General features: G+C 49.0%; 1 protein-coding gene across 1 annotated transcript in view; it reads right to left on the reverse strand.

Annotated features, from left to right (window-relative positions):
* LOC145361508 (voltage-dependent T-type calcium channel subunit alpha-1I-like) overlaps window positions 1–20,775 on the reverse strand; it is a 165,465-nt gene that overhangs the window by 92,304 nt on the left and 52,386 nt on the right. The gene's annotated exons all lie outside the window — the stretch shown is intronic.

A 20,775-nucleotide genomic window follows, 5' to 3' on the forward strand; every position in this document is an offset into this window, starting at 1 on the left:
TGCAAAACCTCACTTACTGTACTGTCTGGAGACAATACACATCTCTTTAAACTGTGATCAGTGCTCCTTCCACTCACATTATCAGCCACTTCAGGTCTTGAACAGCAGGTTAGGTGTAAGGATTCGCATTCTAATCAGTAATCTCTAAACTGTCTGTGCTTTATATGCTCTGTCTGAGGCCAGAACTCTCCATTCACCTGACGAAGGGACTAACCCCGAAAGCTTGTGAGTCTATTATCAAATAAATAGGTTGGACTAAAACCTGGTGTTGTCAGACTTTTTACTGTGTTTACGCCAGTCCAACGCCGGCATACCCACATCATGACCTCCAGCACCACCCAGCCTCCCACAGGAGGGAATTCCAGATATCCGGCACACTCTGTTCGAGAAATTACTTTATGATCTCATAGAATTTTAGAATCATTGAATCTCAGGAAGAGGCCATTCAGCCCGTCGAGCCTGCACTGATAACTATCCCAGCCAGGCCCTATCCCTGTAACCCCTTGTATCCCCGATTAATCCCCCTGACACTAAGGAGCAACTTAGCACGGCCAATCCACCTAAGCTGCACAACTTTGGGGTGTGGGAGGAAACCGGAGCGCCGGGAGGAAACCCACGCAGACACGGGGAGAATGTGCAGAGTCTACACAGACAGTGACCCGAGCCGGGAATTGAACCCAGGTCCCTGGCGCTGAAAGGCAGCAGTGCGAGTCCTGCGAGGATGGTCTCTGTCTCTCTCTCTCTGTTCCTGCTTCTTTGGATGTATTCTGTTGGATTTTCCCCTTCCAGATACACCCCGTCCCCACTCCACCCCCACATTTCAGACTCTCCCATCTCCAATAGGGAGGGGCGAGTGCGAGTTGGGTTTACGAAACCTGTCCCTGCGACACCCAATGTCTCTAGTCTTGTGCTGTCACTGCTGCCAACAGCTTCGATCATGAGCAAAGAAGCCCGGCAGGGTGTGGGGCGGCAGAGTGTGGGGCGGCAGAGTGTGGGGGCGGCAGAGCGCAGACTGGCAAATAGCAGCGGGACGGAGCACAGAGTGACAGAGGAACGGAGATAAAAGCCTAGGGCTGAAATTCTCCCATCCCATCCCTGGAATTTCAGCAGGCGGGTTTGGAGCGGTACAGCAGCACAGTGGTTAGCACCACTGCCTCACAGCGCCAAGGATCCGGGTTCGATTCCCGGCTTTGGGTCACTGTCTGTGCGGAGTCTGCACATTCTCCCCGTGTCTGCATGGGTTTCCTCCCACACTGTGCGGGTTAGGTGGATTGGCCATGCTAAAATTGCCCCGTCGTGTCAGGGGGATTAGCAGGGTAAATGCGTGGAGCTACGGGAATAGAGCCTGGGTCGGTACAGACTTGATGGACCGCATGGCCTCCTGTAAGATTCTATGATTCTAAGGATTACAGGCAACATGACAGTCGGGTGGGATGGTCCGGTTTTTCAACCAACACGGGTGTAGAATTCCGCCCTTAATTACGAAGCTGCGCATCCCAAAAAAAAACGGAAGCAACTCAGTGTGGAACGGAGCAAGATTCCGATGCCAAGCAAGTGCCACTTTAAAATGGCCCCTTAATTGCGCATCTGCTAAAATTTAGTTCTGAGCGACAACTCATTATAAATAGCATCAGTCGCAGTTGGAGGGAAAGAATTAATCCCCCATCGTAATGAAGGCAGATGATAAAAATATTCCACATTCCTGTCACAAATGTTAAAACACATCGGTTTTTAAAAAAAGGCAGCAGATGCTGACATCGGATTCTGGAGTTTATTTTTGTGTGTGTGTGTGTTTTTGTTATTCAAATGTAATTATGTATGTTAATAAGCTCCTTATCCAACTGAACATTAGTTCATTATTAAAAACCTCCTTGTCAATAGGATTATTCCCATCCTCACAATCGCCACCCCCCCTCCACCCCCTTTCGCCCACCCCCGCACCAATCTCCCACCCCTCCTCTCACAGCTGGGAGACTCCCCGAATACAGGAGCGTTGCGGGGGGTGGGGAGGGGAGGAGGGGGAGGTGAAATTAGTCACCATCTCACATCAGCGTCCTCTCTCTGTCTCTCTCTCCAAAAGCTCATCAAATTCTCATAAAATGCTGATTAACTGAACAATAAATCTTGGCTGCTTCACGTCGAATGAGTAATTGCCAGCACAAATTGTAACAAGTCCTCTGATACCCCTGCCTGGCTCTCTTTCTCTCTCTCTCTCTCTCTCGCTCTCTCCCCCTTCTCCACCGCCACCTCCCCAAAAACTCCCTCGTCATCTCCGAGTTTAATTATTCTGTTCGAGTACGGATGTCGGAACGTAGGCGAGAGAAGCCGGAGTAAGGAGCCAGCCCCTGCCGGAACGCCGCTCCAGCTGTTACCGACACCCAGCGCGGAAGGAGCCAGATCGGTTTGTCTCTCGGTGTCGTGCTCCAGAATTTACCCCCAAAGCTCGCCACCGCATAAGCACCTAAAAATTGAGCTTTTCTCACCCAATCGCAGAATCCCTACAGTGCAGAAGGAGGCCATTTGGCCCATCGAAACTGCGCCGACAACAATCCCACCCAGGAGCTATTCCCATACCCACGTGTTGACCCAACTAAACTCCCAGGTACTAAGGGGCAATTTAGCATGGCCAATCCACCCAATCTGCACATCTTTGGACACTAAGGGGCAATTTAGCATGGCCAATCCACCCAATCTGCACATCTTTGGACACTAAGGGGCAATTTAGCACGGCCAATCCACCCTAACCTACACATCTTTAGACACTAAGGAGCAATTTAGCATGGCCAATCCACCCAATCTGCACATCTTTGGACACTAAGGGGCAATTTAGCATGGCCAATCCACCCTAACCTACACATCTTTAGACACTAAGGAGCAATTTAGCATGGCCAATCCACCCAATCTGCACATCTTTGGACACTAAGGGGCAATTTAGCATGGCCAATCCACCTAACCTACACATCTTTAGACACTAAGGGGCAATTTAGCATGGCCAATCTACCCAACCCACATACCTTTGGAGTGTGGGAAGAAACCAGAGCACCCACGCGGACACAGGGAGAACGTGCAGACTTCACACAGACAGTGACCCAAGCCAGGAATTGAACCCAGGTCCCTGGCGCTGTGAGGCAGCACTAACCACTGCACCACTGTGGCACACTGCTGCCTCACAGCTTCATGGACCTGGGTTCAATTCCCAGCTTAGGTCACTGTTTGTGCGGGATCTGCATGTTCTCCCCATTTCTGCATGGGATTTCCTCTAGGTTCTAATGTTTCCTCCCACAGTCTGAAAGACATGCGGGTTAGGTGCACTGGCTGTGCTAAATTGCCCCTTAGTGTCCCAAGATGCTTAGAATAGAGGGATTAGTGGGGTAAATATGCCCCATAGTAAATTGTCCCTTAGTGTCAGGGGGATTAGGGTAAACATGTGGGGCTACAGGGATAGGGCCTGGGTGGGATTGTGGTCGGTGCAGACTCGATGGGCTGAATGGCTTCCTTCTGCACTGTTGGGTTCTATGATTCACGCAGCTAACACTAGCACATCGCCTGTTTGTTACTTTGTCTGTTTAAAGTGAAATTTACCTTCTTATTTGAAATATCATTTGTCCGTTAATTCACATTGGATTGGCATTGGTTCTGATCCACATTAAAAAGGAAAGTTACAAAAGGTGCGATCCTGTTTGCAATTCCTTCATTTGGGAATCGTTTGGTAATTTGGGTCCAGTGTCCACTTCAGTCAGTCTCTGGCCTTTCTCAGGGATGATGTGGCGATGCTGGTGTTGGACTGGGACAAACACAGTAAGAAGTCTCACAACTCCAGGTTAAAGTCCAACAGGTTTATTTGATAGTAACCTTCCACACACCTGATGAGGGAACACCGTTTCCGAAAGCTTGTGGGATTACTGTCAAATAAACTGGTTGGACTTTAACCTGGTGTTGTGAGACTTCTTACTTTCTCAGGGATGTCAGTGCTGGGAGGGTTGGGATTCGTTCTGAATACCTGGTGTAAGCCGTCGAGTACTCTCTGGTCGAATAGAATGTCGGTAAACACAGACTACTCTACTCTAAATAACATTACTGAGCAAGTTCCATCTCTCAGTGTCAATCCACTTACCCATATTGCACACAGGGATGAAACAGAAATGGTCAAGAGCTTCATGTTTTCAGGTGTCCAGATCACCAACAGCCTGCCCTGGTCCCCCCTTGCCAACACAAGAAAACCCACCAATGCCTCTACTTTCTAAAAATTTGGCATGTCAGCTACGACTCTCACCATCTTTTACAGATGCCCCATAGAAAGCGTTCTTTCTGGTTGTATCACAGCTTGGTATGGCTCCTGCTCTGCCCAAGACCACAAGAATCTACAAAGAGTCACGAACGAAGGCCAGACCATTACACAAACCAGCCTCCCATCCACTAGCTCACCCTAAGCCATTTCATCTCCTGGAGAAGGTAGAAAACTGGATGGAAGTCCAGAACAATTTGGATGAAAAACCTTGGAAATTCTTCCTTGGAAATTGCCTCAAGTTCAAAAGATTTATGGTTTGTATCGCAGGTTGCACCTTTCCGGTTGTGTCACAGCTTGGTATGGGCTCTTGCTCTGCCCAAGACGGCAAGAAATTACTAAGGGTCGTGAATGTAGCCCAATCCATCACACAAACCAGCCTCCCATCCATTGACTCTGTCTACACTTCCTGCTGCCTTGGTTAAAAGCAGCCAGCATAATCAAGGACCCCACGCACCCCGGACATTCTCTCTCCCATGGGGAAAAAGATACAAAAGTCTGAGGTCACGTACCAAAGGACTCAAGGACAGCTTCTTCCCTGCTGCTAACAGAATGGACTTACCTTGCATTAAGCTGATCTTTCTCTACACCCTAGCTATGACTATAATACTACATTCTGTACTCTCTCCTTTCCTTCTCTATGAACAGTTTGCTTTGTCTGTATGGCGCGCAAGAAATGATACTTTTCACTGCATACTAATACGTGTGACAATAATAAAACAAATCAAATCAAATAATTGACTTCACTTGTACTCTGAAAGCAAGATTACTAATTGAGTTCAGAATTAGGATAGTTTTCAATGTTATTTACCAGTTCCTGTGTTAATGTGACATTTTTTCCACTTTGCATACCAGCTCTCCTGTGACCTTGGAGTGAGAATGTAAATTTATTGCCAATTAGCTTAGTTCTACATGTTCACATTGAGGAAGAGCTGGATTAACATGCAACAAATTCATTTCACCCTCACAGCCACGGATAGGTCAGGTTTCTCCCTCATCTGTTGCCGTTGTATCTAAACCTGAGTGTCAGAGGTGAGATGCTGGCGTTTCGCACATTTAATTGGAATTAACCCTTCCATCCACTTGGAAAACTGACCTATCACCGAGCGGCAGAGATCCCATTTGGAAGGAGAGCAGTAGGGATTTCCCCCATGGTGCCGGCGCCAATATTTGCCCTTCGGCACGGTGGCACAGTGGGATAGCACTGCTGCCTCAGTACCAGGGACCCAGGTTCAATTCCCAGCTGGGGTCACTGCCTGTGCGGAGTTTGTACGTTGTCCCCATGTCTGCATGGGTTTTCTTCCACACTCTAAATATGTGTAGGTTAGGGGGATTGGCCATGCTAAATTGACCCTAATGTTAGGGGGATTCGCAGGGTAAATATGTGGGGTTATGGAGATAGGGCTTGGGTAGGATTGTTGTCAGTGCAGACTCGATGGGCCAAATGGCCTCCTTCTGCCCTGTGGGGATTCTATGATTGTAATTAACAACCCGAAAAACACACAGGTTGGAATCTTGCTGCCGTTTGTGTCGGTGGGATCTTATGGTAGCGCTGATGGCGCTCCCCTTGCCACGGGTCTCCCGGCAACGAGAGGTGCGTCCAACAGCAAACCCCGGTGACAATGGTGGGACTCTGACACCCTGGCGCAGAGAGGGAGGAAAATCCCACCTGTGATCATACTGCTGTTTGTGGGATCTTACTGTGCACATCACGACACTTAAAAAATCCGTCAGCCGTTAAACTGCAGGGAAATCGCGAGGGTGTCAAATAAAGCTTCTACTTTCTGTGAAACTAAATAATTACCGCATGGACTGAGAAACACTGAGGCAAAAGGCTGCAGCATTGTCTGGGGGGCCACTACACACTGATTACAGAGAGCTTTAAAATTAAACACTTTGAACATGTTCCACTGGTGTATTTTTGCATCCGCTGTCCTGTGTCTAAGGCTCGGTTCATATCAATTGATTCTAATCCACTTATTGAATGAACGCAGAAGGAAGTTTAAACTCATGTCAGAGAGGTGAGTGGGTCCTTTCGTTTCCTGCTATCTCTCTCTGGAGTTGATGATGTCAACTTTCCCATGGTGCACCGTGTCATGTGACCTTGGGTCATGGCTAATGTCATTGGAAAGGCCATATCACCGATCGTTAAGTGCACCATCCAATGAGAATCCAGCGAATTACACACCCTTCCTCAGGATTAAAGAACATTCCATGAATGTCCAACCACCTGAAAATGTCAACTTAACATCAAGAGTGCCCCTTGGCTCAAAACGCCAATATTCGTGAGGTTTACTCAAGAAAGACTGCAGCAGAGATCGAATGTATCCACAAAGGACCTGGGTCTGTCACTCTCTGGCTAGTTAGACACAAGAGGAAGTGCGACGGGTTTGGACTCGATCCACAGTGCCAAATTGAGAAACCCGCGCTGGATCATCGCTGAAATCCTTCAGCAATCTCCCCTCAGCATTCAGAGTGTATTGTTTGGTGGGTGGCACAGTGGTTAGTGCTGCTGCCTCACAGTGCCAGGGTCCCGGGTTCGATTCCCGGCTTGGGTCACTATCTGTGTGGAATCTGCACGTTCTCCCCGTGTCTGTGTGGGTTTCTTCCGGGTGCTCCAGTTTCCTCCCACACTCCAAAGATGTGCAGGTTGGGTGGATTGGCCACGCTAAATTGCCCCTTAATGTCCAAATGTGTGTACATTAGGTGGACTGGCCATGCTAATTTGCCCCTTGGTCTCCCAAGGTGTGCCGGTTAGGTGAGCCTCTGGGTGGGATGCTCTTTCGGAGAGTCAGTGCATTCTAGATGGGCTGATTGGCCTCTTTCTGCACTGTGGGGATTGTATGATTTCGTAGAATCATGGAATCTACGACTCAAAGACAGACCCTTCAGCCCAAACTGCTTCATGCTGACCCAAATACCCATCTAAGCAAACTCCATTTGCCTGCATTTGGCCCAACCGTATCATAGAAATGTTATGATATTTGATTTGACTTTTGCGTCTACCACACAGGAAGGAAAAGAGACTCTCTCCCTTTTCCCCACGAAACCTAATTGAAAAGCTGCCGTCAGGGACTCTGATCTCAAACTGTTGTCAATGAGACGAGGTGAGGAAATGGAACCAACAGATTTCACTCATTAGATTTGCAGGCTCTTGAAGTGTGGCAACAACAACTCGGCAGTCGGCAAGAACATCCACATGTTACCCGGAAAGCCAAAAGCCTGAGACGCGGCGAGGTAGAAAACTCAGCACCGGTGCCACCTGTCGTCTACTTTCACACTGCTCATCGGAGGCGAGTGCCAGACAGGGCACTGGTGGGGGAGGGGGCGTGAGCCCCATCAAGGCAAACTCAAGCCAAGCTTGGGTGGCAGTCTGGCCCCCTCCCCCCCCCCCCCACCGTATCAGAAGCCCCGGTGCCCCTTCAGAGGGGCGGCGGCACAGTGGTCGGCGCTTGCTGCCTCACAGCGCCAGGGGCCCGGGTTCAATTCCAGCCTTGGGTCACTGTCTGCACGTTCTCCCCATGTCTGCGTGGGTTTCCTCCGGGTGCTCCTCCCACGCTCCAAAGATGTGCGGGTTAGGTTGATTTTTCATGCTAAATTGACCCAGCAGGGTAAAAATGTGAGGTTATGGGGATAGGGCCTGGGGGGGTTTGTGGTCAGTGCAGATGCAATGGGCTGAATGGCCTGAATGGCCCTCTTCTGCATTGTAGGGATTGTATGAATGTCAGTGTACAGTCTAAACTGACACTCCCAGTGCAGTATTGCAGGATTACTGCGCTGTCGGAGGTGTTGTCTTTCGGGTGAAATGCTAAACTAAGCTCCCATCTGGCTGGGTATGAGAACAGTGTCTACAGTCTAAGAGTATCTCATTGACCATAAAGCACTTTGTAATGTCCTGGGATGCTGGAAGGTTTCCTTCGAGTCTCTCTTGTCTTTCTTAGTCAAAAGACAGAGCACGGGAGGGAGAAGGGCTCTGGAAGATGTGAAAGGGCTCAGAAACCGAGAGCCGGGGGAGGGGTGGCGTGGAGCGGCAGGGTATTTGAGGTTCAGGTTGGGGTCACTCATGGCTGAACCCACCTCCACGGCCCTGAGATTGCCTCACCCAGTCCAACAGCCTCTCCTGCCTCCACAACTTTAATAACTGAGAAAAGCAAAGTTCTAAAACAAGAAGGAAAATTAAATTAACTCAAATAATTATCCAACCCCCACCCCACCATCACCACCACCGTGTATTTTCTCCCAGGGCAGTGCTCTCTCCTGGAGATTCCAGGGCATCATAAAAAATGTGCAGGTTGGGTGGATTGAATATATCCGCTACAACTCTCACCAACGTGGACCATAGAAAGCATTCTTTCTGGTTGTATCACAGCTTGGTCTGGGCTCCTGCTCTGCCCAAGAATGCAAGGAACTACAAAAGATCATAAACGAAGCCCAATCCATCACACAAACCAGCCTCCCATCCATTGACTCTGTCTACACTTCCCGCTGCCTCGGCAAAGCAGCCAGCATAATTAAGGACCCCACGCACCCCGGACATTCTCTCTTCCACCTTCTTCCATCGGGAAAAAGATAAAAAGTCTAAGGATACGTACCACCCAACTCAAGAACAGTTTCTTCCCTGCTGCCATCAAAGCTGATCTTACTCTACACCCTAGCTATGACTGTAACACTACATTCTACACCCTCTCGTTTCCTTCTGTATAGCGTGCAAGAAACAATACTTTTCACTGTATGTTGGTACATGCGACAATAATAAATCAAATCTAAAATCAAAGTAAATTGCCCCTTAGTGTCCAAGGATGTGTAGGTTAGGAGGAGTAGCCTTTGTAAATGTGCCGAGTTACGGGGCTTTGGGCCTTTGTAAGATGCTCTTTTAAAGAGTTTGTGTAGAGTTAATGGGCTGAAGGGCCTCCTTCCACACCGTCGGGGTTCTATTAGAGGGCTGGCATCTGTTGGACGATGAGTTTGGACTGTAGGAACAAGACCTTCTCAATGAGTTACAGTCGCTGCCATCACTCCAGCACCCACAGTGCACTCAGCGGATAACACAGGCCAGGAAATTTAAAAGCAGCTTGGAAACAGAGTGTGTGACGCTGAGAATATCGGTGGCTTCACTCAGATGCTGCTTGACGCCCACTTGCTCTCAATCCATCGAGCTCTGGGCATATCACGTTTGTCACAAATCCTGGAGATGACCAGGCACAAAACACGGAGTGGATTCTCACTCCATAGCATGGTTAACACTGCTGCCTCACCGCACCAGGGACCCGGGTTCGATTCCCGGCTTGGGTCAGTGTCTGTGTGGAGTTTGCACCTTGTCCCCATGTCTGCCTGGGTTTCCTCCGGGTGCTCCGGTTTCCTCCCACACTCCAAAGATATGCAGGTTAGGGTGACTGGCCATGCTAAATTGCCCCTTAGTGACCCTAGATGTGTAGGTTAGAGGGACTGGCCTTGCTAAATTGCCTTAGTGTCCAAAGATGTGTAGGTTAGGTGGATTTGCCATGGTAAATGTGAAGGGTTGCGGGTCTAGGAAGAGAGATGAGCTTGGCTGGGATGTTCTTTCAGAGATTCAGTGCAGACTTGATGGATGGAATGGCCTCCTACTGCACTGCAGGGATTCTATTTATTCTACGTTTGATAAAATAATTACAGAGGTGACAATGTGTGAATGATAGGATGGCACGATGGCACAGTGGGTTAGCATTGCCTTTTCACAGCACCAGGGTCCTGGGTTCGATTCCCGGCTTGGGTCACTGTCTGTGCGGAGTCTGCACATTCTCCCCGTGTCTGCGTGGGTTTCCTCCGGGTGCTCCGGTTTCCTCCCACAGTCCAAAGATGTGCGGGTTAGGTGGATTGGCTGTGTTAAATTGCTCCTTAGTGTCAGGGATACCAGCTAGGGGTAAATGTGTGGGGCTTCAGGGATTGGGGGCTGGCTGGGATTGCGGTCAGTGCAGACTCGATGGGTTGAGTGGCCTCCTTCTGCACTGTGGGGATTTTATTCTACTCTATAGAATCACGAATATAAGAAATTGCAGCCATTCAGCCCCTGGAGCCTGTTTCACTGTTCAATAATATCACAGCTGATCTTCTGGGCCACTGCCATCTTCCTACCCTGTCACCATCTCTGGATCCCTTCACTATCCAAAAATCTGTCACTCTCCATCTTGAACTCATCCAAGACTGAGTGTCTCTGCGTTGGAATGTTCCGAAGATTCACCACCCTCTGTGTGAAGAAGTTCCTCCTCATCTCAGACTTAAGTGGCCTCCCTCCCCCGCCCCCTCTCCTGGGGCTGTGCCGCCATGTTCTAAAACTTCTGGCCAAGATTAAAGCAGTCTCGAGGCACCTATCCCATCATGCCCCTTAAAGAACCCATCTGGTTCACTAATGTCCCTTTAGGGGAGGAACTCTGCCAGCCTTACCCGGTCTGGCCCGCACGTGACTCCAGAGCCACAGCTGACTCTTAAATGCCCTGAGAGATGGGCAAGAGAAACATGGAAAAGCTACAGCACGATACAGGCCCTTCGGCCCACAAAGTAGTGCCGAACATGTCCCATAAATGCTAACCCAGCCAGCGACGTCCATATCCCATGGACAAATATAAAAGAAGTAGTTTATACACTTCAGGGACATCACCCTTCTGAATTGTAGGGAATGTATTTGCAATCTGCACGTCTCCCCGGGAGGCATGTTAGCCAATCTCACACAGTTCATACTGTCAATGGAAAATGAATCTAAATATACATACATTACTGAACCGCTGCTGCTAACAACAAACTGTTCACCCGACATATTCCGCTGTTTAAAAGTCTCGTTGTGCCCAATTATGGGCAGTTTGCAAAGCACTTATTATTTTGAAAAAGTTGGGTGACATTTCAGGAAACCAAGCTCCGATTTGAACTCAAGGTTGGGGGGCTACGGGTGGGGGCAGGAGCGGGGTCGGGGTGGAGTCTAAACACTCCAGACGGCGAAGACGTGACTTCCAAGGAGATTCCCATTTATGTCCCATCAGACCCTGCCCAGTCTCCTGCCAAATCCCAACGGGACGCGTGTCAGCTGGTCCGTCGGGAGAGTGAGAATGCGGTCGCTGGGATATGAGGAAAGAGACCATTGCTGAGGGGGGGGCTTGAAGGATAAGTCAACAACAACATTATGCACTTGGGTAGTGCCTTTAAGATGCCAAGACAGAAGCAGTCTGTGCCCAGATGCGACAAGATCCAGGCTTGAGTTAATAGGTGGCGAGTAACATGCACGCCACACAAATGCCAGGCAATGACCATCACCAATAAGAGACACTCTAACCACCGCCCCTTAACATTCAATGGTGTAACCATCACTGAACCCCCCAGTGTCAACATCCTTGGGGTTACATTGACCATAAACTCAATTGGACTCACTGCATAAACACAGTGGCTACAAGAGCAGATCAGAGGCTGGGAATCCTGCGGAGAGCAATTCACCTCCTGACTCCCCAAAGCCTGTCCACCATCTACAAGGCACGAGTCAGGAGTGTGATGGAATACTCCCCATTTGCCTGGAATGGTGCAGCTCCAACAACATTCAAGCAGCTCAACACCATCCAGGACAAAGCAGCCCCGCTCGACTGGCACCCCATCCACTACCGACGCTCAGTAGCAGCAGTGTGTACCTTCTACAAGATGCACTGCAGCAATTCACCAAAGATCCTTAGACAGCACCTTCCAAACCCACTTCCATCTAGAAGGACAAGGGCAGCAGATACATGGGGAACACCACCACCTGCAAGTTCCCCTCCAAGCCACTCACCATCCTGGTTGGGAAATATATCGGCTGTTCCTTCACTGTCACTGGGTCAAAATCCTGGAATTCCCTCCCTAACAGCATTGTGAGTGTACCTACACCACATGGACTGCAGCGATTCAAGAAGGCAGCTCACCACCACTTTCTCAAGGGGCAACTAGGGATGGGTAATAAATGCTGGCCCAGGCAACGACCCCCATGACCCACAAATGAATGAAAAAAAACATCCTAACTGTTTCACAGGGACTGTAATCAAACTTAAATGGATCTCACTCCAATCAAAGGAAAAAACAGATTAGACAGGGTGAACAAATGTTTGGTGATGGAGAAGGGCCTTAATGGTGGAAAGGGAGGGACAAGGTTAGATAAAATCCAAACAGGGGACCTTGGCATCTGAGGGCACAGCTGCCAATGTCAGGGTGAAGGTTGGGAGTGAAGATGCCAGAGTGAGGAGAAAGGAGTGAGTAGGAGAGGGGGAGCCGGAGTGGTTTAAAACGATAGTGAGGATCCAGCCCAGGTCTCATTGACTAATGTTACATAGAACAATTATTGCTTGCTATGATTTGTCTCACCATAGGTTGCTGAGTTCAGGCACCAGCCTACGGAGGTGCTGGTTACTTATGGAACTTAATCCAGACACTAGTTAGACCTCAGCTGGAATATTGTGTACAGTTCTGGGTGTCACACTGCAGGGCAGCATGGTGGTACAATGGTTAACGCTGCTGCCTCACAGTGCCAGAGACCAGAGTTTGATTGCCAGCTTGGGTCACTGTCTATGTGGAGTTTGCACGTTCTCCCCGTGTCTGCATGGGTTTCCTCCGGGTGCTCCGGTTCCCACCCACACTCCAAAGATGTGTGGGTTAGGTGGACTGGCCGTGCTAATATTGCCCCTTAGTGTCAGGGGAGCTGGCAGGGTAAATATGTGGGGTTATGGGAATAGAACCTGGGTGGGGCTGTTGTCCGTGCAGACACAATGGGCCGAATGGCCTCCTTCTGCACTGTAGATTCTATGATTTGAATAGAAACCATGTGCAGGGGATATGGGGGGGGAAGGCAAGGGAACGACACTGAGTCATGATGCTTGATTGGAGGCTGGTACAGATACGGTGGGCTGTGATCTCCTTCCTGCCTCTGATGGTTTAGTATTTTGAACACATACACATTAAGGAGTGTCAGGACAGGGGCCATCCCCAGGCTCCCACTCACTCTGAGCCTGACCTGCTGAATACCGTTAACATTTTGGGATTCTTCCATTGCCATTTAAGAAGGGAGTTAAAAGTCAACCACATTGCTGGCGACAGATTTCCAGGACATTAATGAACCAGATGAGTTGTTCGGACGGTTGACAATAGTTTTGTGGTCATTATTACAGGCTTTTAATTCCAGATTTATTTCACCATCTGCTGTGGTTGGATTCGAACCCAGGTCCCCAAGAGCGGTACCCTGGATCTCTAATCCAATAAAATTATCACTATGGCACTCTCTCCCCTTGAGGTGGTGGTGGTGAGCTGCCTTCTTGAACCCACTGCAGTCCATGAGGTGTAGGTACACCCACACTGCTGTTAGGAAGGGGGTTTCTGACCCAGTGAGAGTCAAGGAACGCTACGAGAGCGGATGAACGAACACCACTCGACAATCGCCAGGCAGGAGTGTTCCCTTCCGATCGGGGAACATTTCAGCGGTCACGGGCATTCAGCATCTGATCTTCGGGTAAGCGTTCTCCAAGGCGGCCTTCACAACAATGCAGAGTCGCTGAGCAGAGACTGATAGCCAAGTTCTGCAAACATGAGGACGGCCTCAACCGGGATCTTGGGTTCATGTCACACTATCTGTCACCCCCACAACTTGCCTGGGCTTGCAACATCTCACTAACTGTCCTGTCTGGAGATAATACACATCTCTTTAACCTGTGCTTAACCCTCTCTCTACTCACATTGTCGGCACCTGTAAAGACTCACATTTCATTATCCTGTAATTGTATCTGTGTCTTTATATACGCCCTGTTTGTGAACCAAATCCTGCACTCACCTGATGAAGAAGCAGCGCTCCGAAAGCTCGTGCTACCAAATAAACCTGATGGACTTTAACCTGGTGCAAGACTTCTTACTGAGTCAAGGACCAGCTGATGTATTTCCAAGTCAGGATGACTGAGATTGAGGGGTGATCCTATAGAGGTGTATAAGATCACGGGAGGCATGGATAGGGCAAATGCGCTCCGTCTTTTTTCCAGGATTTGGGAATAGCGAACTAGGGGACATAGGTTTAAGTTAAGAGGCGAACGAATTAATGGGAACCTGAGGAGCAATGTGGAACTCTATGCTCAATGCATCACCGATTGGCTCCCTCTCAGGTCAAGAGAGGACCCTGATTGTTACAGCCAAGATAGTCAACTCACTCACACCCACAAACACAGAAAACGCTGGAAAATCTCAGCAACTCTGACAGCATCTTGGGGGAGAGAATTGAGCCAATGTTTCAATCCTGGATGGTCCTCTGTCAGCGCCAAAAGCTAAGAGATAGTCACCTCACTGCCGGGCATTAGTGGGTAATGGTTGTCAACTCCGACTGGAAGTATTCCTGAAGCTTCATTGAATCACAGAAACCCTACAGTGCAGAAGGAGGAGACCATTTGGCCCATCGAGTCTGCACCGACCACAATCACACCCAGGTCCTATCCTTGTAACCCCACATATGTGCCCTTGTTAATCCCCCTGGCACTAAGGGGCAATTTAGCACGGCCAATCCACCGAACCCGCACATCTTTGGATTGTGGGAGGAAACCGGAGCACCCGGAGGAAACCCACTCAGACACGGGGAGAACGTGCAGACTCCTCACAGACAGTGACCCAAGGCTGGAGTTGAACCCGGGTCCCTGGCACTGTGAGGCAGCAGCGCTAACCACCATGCTACCTCATTGTTGGACCTTCAGCAAGCCATCTTATCTCCCAACGTTATAAAGAGATAAAGGTAAAACATTCAAAGAAAATGATAAAAGACACACTTGGGCAGAATTCTTTTAATGCCACCTAGCCATTTCATGCTGGGTTTGATCCTGACAAGAGTCAATAGATTTAGTGTTAAATTCCAGGAGACTCCCAGCTACCCTGGAGGATTGGCGACCCCCCCCCCCACAATTGTGGGAGTGAACCATAGAATCCTTACAGTGCAGACAGAGGCCACTCAGTCCATCGAGTCTTCACTGACTCTCTGAAAGAGCAACTCACCCAGGCCTCCCCCAAGTGCCTCATCCCCAAACCTCAGGTCCTAGCCCTCGACCGTGGGAGGTTTAGCCCCGCTGCGCAGTCCCAGCCTCCAGTTGATCCCGATTGTCGACCTCTGTGTCTGGGTGGGATGCTGAGATGAGGTGGGGGTGGGGGTGGGGGTGGGGGTGGGGGGTGGGGGCGGGTTAAGCACATTCAGGGAAAGAAGAAAGTCAGCCCCCTGTTCCTTTGTTCCTCTCTGCTGACCGATCGACTGTGTAGGGCCGAGAGCGAGTAAAGAGAAATGTGGAGGAAACAAAAATAAATGCTCCTTAAATGTCACAGTCCTGAGTGACCTTTTGAAATAACTAGTCTAAAGATAGTTGGTTCGATCACCCGTTAACTGCTTCAGCACCGAAAGCCTGTACGATTCAGCAAAGTCCCCCATCATTCTTCCCAACTGCACATCTTATCATCCAGTCCCAGTAACCCCTCCAGTTCCCACTCCCCTTCCCAATACCAGTCGCCCTCGCTCCCATCTCAGCTCAAGCCTCAATGTCCTCTTTAGAAGAACCTTAGCAGCCCTGAGGGGCAGAGAAGGCTAAAGGGACGCTCCTTTAAAACAGAGATGAGGAGGAATTCCTTCAGCCAGAGGGTGGTAAATCTGTGGAACTCTCTGCCACAGAAGGCTGTGGAGGCCAGGTCACTGAGTGTCTTTAAGACGGAGATAGATAGGTTCTTGATTAATAAAGGGATCTCCATAACTTCACATACTTGCCCCGCTAGCTACCCCGACACTAAAAAGCAATTTAGCATGGCTAATACCCCTAGCCTGGGTGTCTTTCGGACTGTGGGAGGAAACCGGAGCACCCAGAGGAAACCCACGCAGACATGGGGAAAACATGCAGGCAACACACAGACAGCCACCCGAGGCCAGAATCGAACCCTGGTGCTGTGAGGCAGCGGTGCTAACCAATGTGCCACCTCCACACTTGACTTTGGGGCAGCATGGTGGCACTGCGGCCTCACAACACCAGGGACCCACGTTCGAGTCCGGCCTCGGGTCACTGTCTGTGTGGAGCCTGCACATTCTCCCCGTGTCTGCGTGGGTTTCCTCCGGGTGCTCTGGTTTCCTCTCACACTCCAAAGATGTGTGGGTTGGGTGGATTGATCATGTCGGGGGACAAGGAGTGTAAATAAGGGAGGTTATGAGGATAGGACCTCAGTGCAGGCACAAAGGGCCAAGTGGCCTCTTTCTGCACTGTAGATTCTATAACCATTCTAAAGCCCTCCTGGCTGGTTTGAAGCTCTTTCTAAGCTTGAACTTATTGAAAACTCTGCACTAACGTGCACCCATGGGTGCTCCCTTGCAAACATGGACATCCAGTCTGCGAAATGTCTCAATTTTAAAATTTCCATCCGTCTTCACAAATCTTTCCCGGGTCTCGATCATCTCCCACAAACAGTGACGATGGTTCAAAACTACCTCGCTAGCTGTGAAGCAGTTTGAGACTTGCAAGGCATCATATAAACGCAAATATTTGTCGTTAACCTTTTCCAGCTCAACAACCCTCCTCCAACTCCAAACCTGGCCTCCAATTTTAATGTATTTGATAGTAAGTAAACTGGTTGGACTTTAACCTGGTGAGACTTCTTACTGTGTTTACCCAAGTCCAACCCCGGCATCTCCACATCTTGTCTCAATTTTAACCCATAAGACATAGAAACAGAATTAGGCCACTCGGCCAATCGAGTCTGCTCCACCATTCAATCATGGCTGATATTTTTCTCATCCCCATTCTCCTGCCTTTTCCCCATAACCCCTGATCCCCTTATTAATCAGGAACCTATCTATCTCTGTCTTAAAGACACTCAGTGACCCGACCTCCACAGCCTTCTGCGGCAAAGAGTTCCACAGATTCCCCACTCTCTGGCTGAAGAAATTCCTCCTCATCTCTGTTTTAAAGGATCGTCCCAGGACAGGTTGTTGGTGACCTGGACACCTAAAAACTTGAAATCCAAAAGCATACAGAGTCCAAACACCTGGATAATGAAGTTCAAACTTGTCAGAGTTGCTATCTAAATGCAGGTTGTTGCTGTTGTTACAGGTTTCAATTCTTGATGGTTACACAAAATTGTTCAGATGCAGTCAGCATTCTTGGTGTTGACTGTGGGCCAATCTTTCATGACATATTGCCCTAATTTAATACACACTCCAAACTTCTGAGAATAATGGAACAATGCCTCCACCAAAGGAGCAGGGATTTGACTGAAGGGTGAAGGATGCTTTAATTATCACCAACAGTCAGTCCCCGGCCATTTTCCCATTAATGTTGGTCTCCTCCATCGGCCTGTTCTCAATCAAGCAGAGTAATCAATTCGGGATTCTCCTTCACAGTCTGTACGGCTACCAGGTATAACTGAAGCTAGCAGGATAAAAGGCTTAATCTCTCTCTGTTGAGGACACGCACACAATCCATGTCTGGGAGATCAAAGTGTTAATCCCCTAGGGGAGAGGATCTCTCTGTCCCCGCTGTCCATCAGCAGAAACACACATTGCCACTGCTCCGAACTCGATTAGAAAGCCGAGCCCCTGGCCTATCTCCTTCGAAAAAAATCATCACCACCAATTCCGCAGGGAACGATTCAGCAAGGGAGGTCTGCGCCCTGGAATTCCCAATCCTGGCCTTGCTGTCGGAGGGACAGCAACAGTAACAATTTGCATTTATATAGCAACTCTGACATCGACTCTGTCTACACTTCCCGCTGCCTCGGCAAAGCAGCCAGTATAATTAAGGACCCCACGCACCCCGGACATTCTCTCTTCCGCCTTCTTCCGTCGGGATAAAGATACAAAAGTCTGAGGTCACGTACCGACCGACTCAAGAACAGCTTCTTCCCTGCTGCTGTCAGACTTTTGAATGGACCTACCTCGCATTAAGTTGATCTTTCTCTACACCCTCGCTATGACTGTAACACTACATTCTGCACCCTCTCCTTTCCTTCTCTATGAACGGTCTGTATAGCGTGCAAGAAACAACACTTTTCACCGCGTGTTAATACATGTGACAATAATAACTCAAATCAAAAATGTGCTGTTTACAAAAGGTTTCGGAACAAACAGACATCTCAGCCATGGTTCCTGCCTCTAAACCAGAAGGTCCATGGGTTGGAGATTCCCTGTCCAGGAGCTTCACTTGCTCCTTGTGCAGTACCGAGGGACTGCAGCACTGTCAGAGGTGTCAGGAGACGTGAAGCTGAGGCTTCTATCTGTTCTGAGTTGGCCAATGTTTTGAAGGAAGAGCAGAGGAAGTTTCCCCTGGTACCCTGACCAATATTTATCCCTCGCATAATGGCACTAAAATAAACTGAATGAATGACCCAGTCACCATCATCCCATTGCTGCCTGTGGGATCTTGCTGTACACCAATTGACTGCTGCGTTTCCTGCATGAGGGCAGTGAAGGTGTATAAGAGAGGGGTACATTTCACTGGTCGTGAGTCACTTTGGGAAATCCGAAGGGGCTATATAAATGCACAATCTTTCTCTCTTGTTAAGGGGGCACAGCGGTTAGCACTGCTGCCTCACAGCGCCAGGGACCCGGGTTCGATTCCCGGCTTGGGTCACTGTCTGTGCAGAGTCTGCACATTCTCCTGTGTCTGCGTGGGTTTCCTCCGGTTTCCTCCCACAGTCTGAAAGATGTGCTGGTTTGGGTGTGTTGGCCAGGCTAAATTCTCCCTCAGTGTAACCCGAACAGGCGCCGGAGTGTGGCAACGAGGGGATTTTTACAGTAACTTCATTGCAGTGTTAATGTGAGCCTGCTTTTGACACTAATAAATAAACTGTAAAAATAATACAACCATTGAAGAGGCTCTCAGGTGGAAAACTGTACGGACCCTCCCCTTGGCAGGATCTTCTATCCCTGTCCAAGTCATTGGAGTTTTGGACGGTTCGCATCCCCGGTCCCCTCCCTCTACCCTCACCCCTCCTCCCTCTCCCTCCACACATTGCGACGGGACTGCAAAGCTCTGTCCCAAGTCTGGGTGAAGAAATTTCTCCTCGTCTCAGTTCTAAAAGGTTTACCCCTTATCCTCAAACTATGACCCCCTAGTTCTGGACTTCCCCCCACCATCTGGAACATTCCAAATCCACCCTGTCTAACCCTGTTAGAATTTTATAAGTTTCTATGAGACCCCCTCTCACTCTTCTAAACTCCAGTGAATATAATCCTAACCAACTTAGTCTCTCCTCATATGACAGACCTGCCATCCCAGGAATCAGCCTGGTAAACCTTCACTGTACTCCCTCTATAGCAAGGACATCCTTCCTCAGATAAAGACACCAAAATTGCGCATAATACTCCAGGTGTGGCCTCACCAACACCCTGTACAATTATAGAATAATACTCATAGAAGCTTACAACATGGAAACAGGCCCTTCGGCCCAACTTGTCTATGCTGCTCATTTTTAACCCCTAAGCTAGTCCCAATTGCCCCCATTTGACCCATATCCCTCTATACCCATCTTACCCATGTAACTGTTTAAACACTTTTTAAAAGACAAAATTGTATCCGCCTCTACTACTGCCTCTGGCAGCTTGTTCCAGACACTCACCACCCTCTGTGTGAAAGAATTGCACCTCTGGCCCCTTTTGTATCTCTCCCCTCTCACCTTAAACCTATGCCCCCTAGTTTTAGACTCCCCTACCTTTGGGAAAAGATATTGACTATCTACCTGATCTGTGCCCCTCATTATTTTATAGACTTCTATAAGATCACCCCTCAGCCTTCTACGCTTCAGAGAAAAAAGTCCCAGTCTATCCAGCCTCTCCTTATAACTCAATCCATCAAATCCCAGGAGCATCCTAGAAATGCAGAGGAGGTTTACTAGGCTGATACCGGAGTTGAGGGGATTGAGCTATGAGGAGAGGCTGAATAAACTAGGCTTGTACTCGTTAGAGTTTAGAAGAATGAGGGGAGATCTCATTGAGACGTATAAGATGATGAATGGGATGGATAGGATAGAGGTGGAGAGACTCTTCCCGCTCAAAAAAGACAGTAGGACTAGGGGGCACAGCCTCAAGATAAAGGGGAGGCGGTTTAGAACGGAGTTGAGGAGGAATTTCTTCACTCAAAGGGTGGTGAATCTCTGGAATTCTCTGCCCGTTGAAGTGGTGGAGGCTGCCTCGCTAAATATTTTTAAGAAGCAGGTTGATGGGTTCTTGATAAGAGAGGGGATTAAGGGTTATGGGGAGAGGGCGGGAAAGTGGAACTGAGCCACAACAGATCAGCCATGATCTTGTTGAATGGCGGGGCAGGCTCGAGGGGCTAGATGGCCTACTCCTGCTCCTATTTCTTAAGTTCTTATGTTCTTATGTTCTTAATCTTCTCTGTACTCTTTCTAGTTTAATAATATCCTTTCTATAATAATTTGCCTGCCTAGGGCCCATATCCCTCAAACCATCAAGTCCCGGTAGCATCCTAGTAAATCTTTTCTGCGCTCTTTCTAGTTTA

Source organism: Carcharhinus amblyrhynchos, chromosome 35, assembly GCF_965287045.1.
Source record: "Carcharhinus amblyrhynchos chromosome 35, sCarAmb.v2.hapA, whole genome shotgun sequence".
Lineage (NCBI taxonomy): Eukaryota > Metazoa > Chordata > Chondrichthyes > Carcharhiniformes > Carcharhinidae > Carcharhinus > Carcharhinus amblyrhynchos.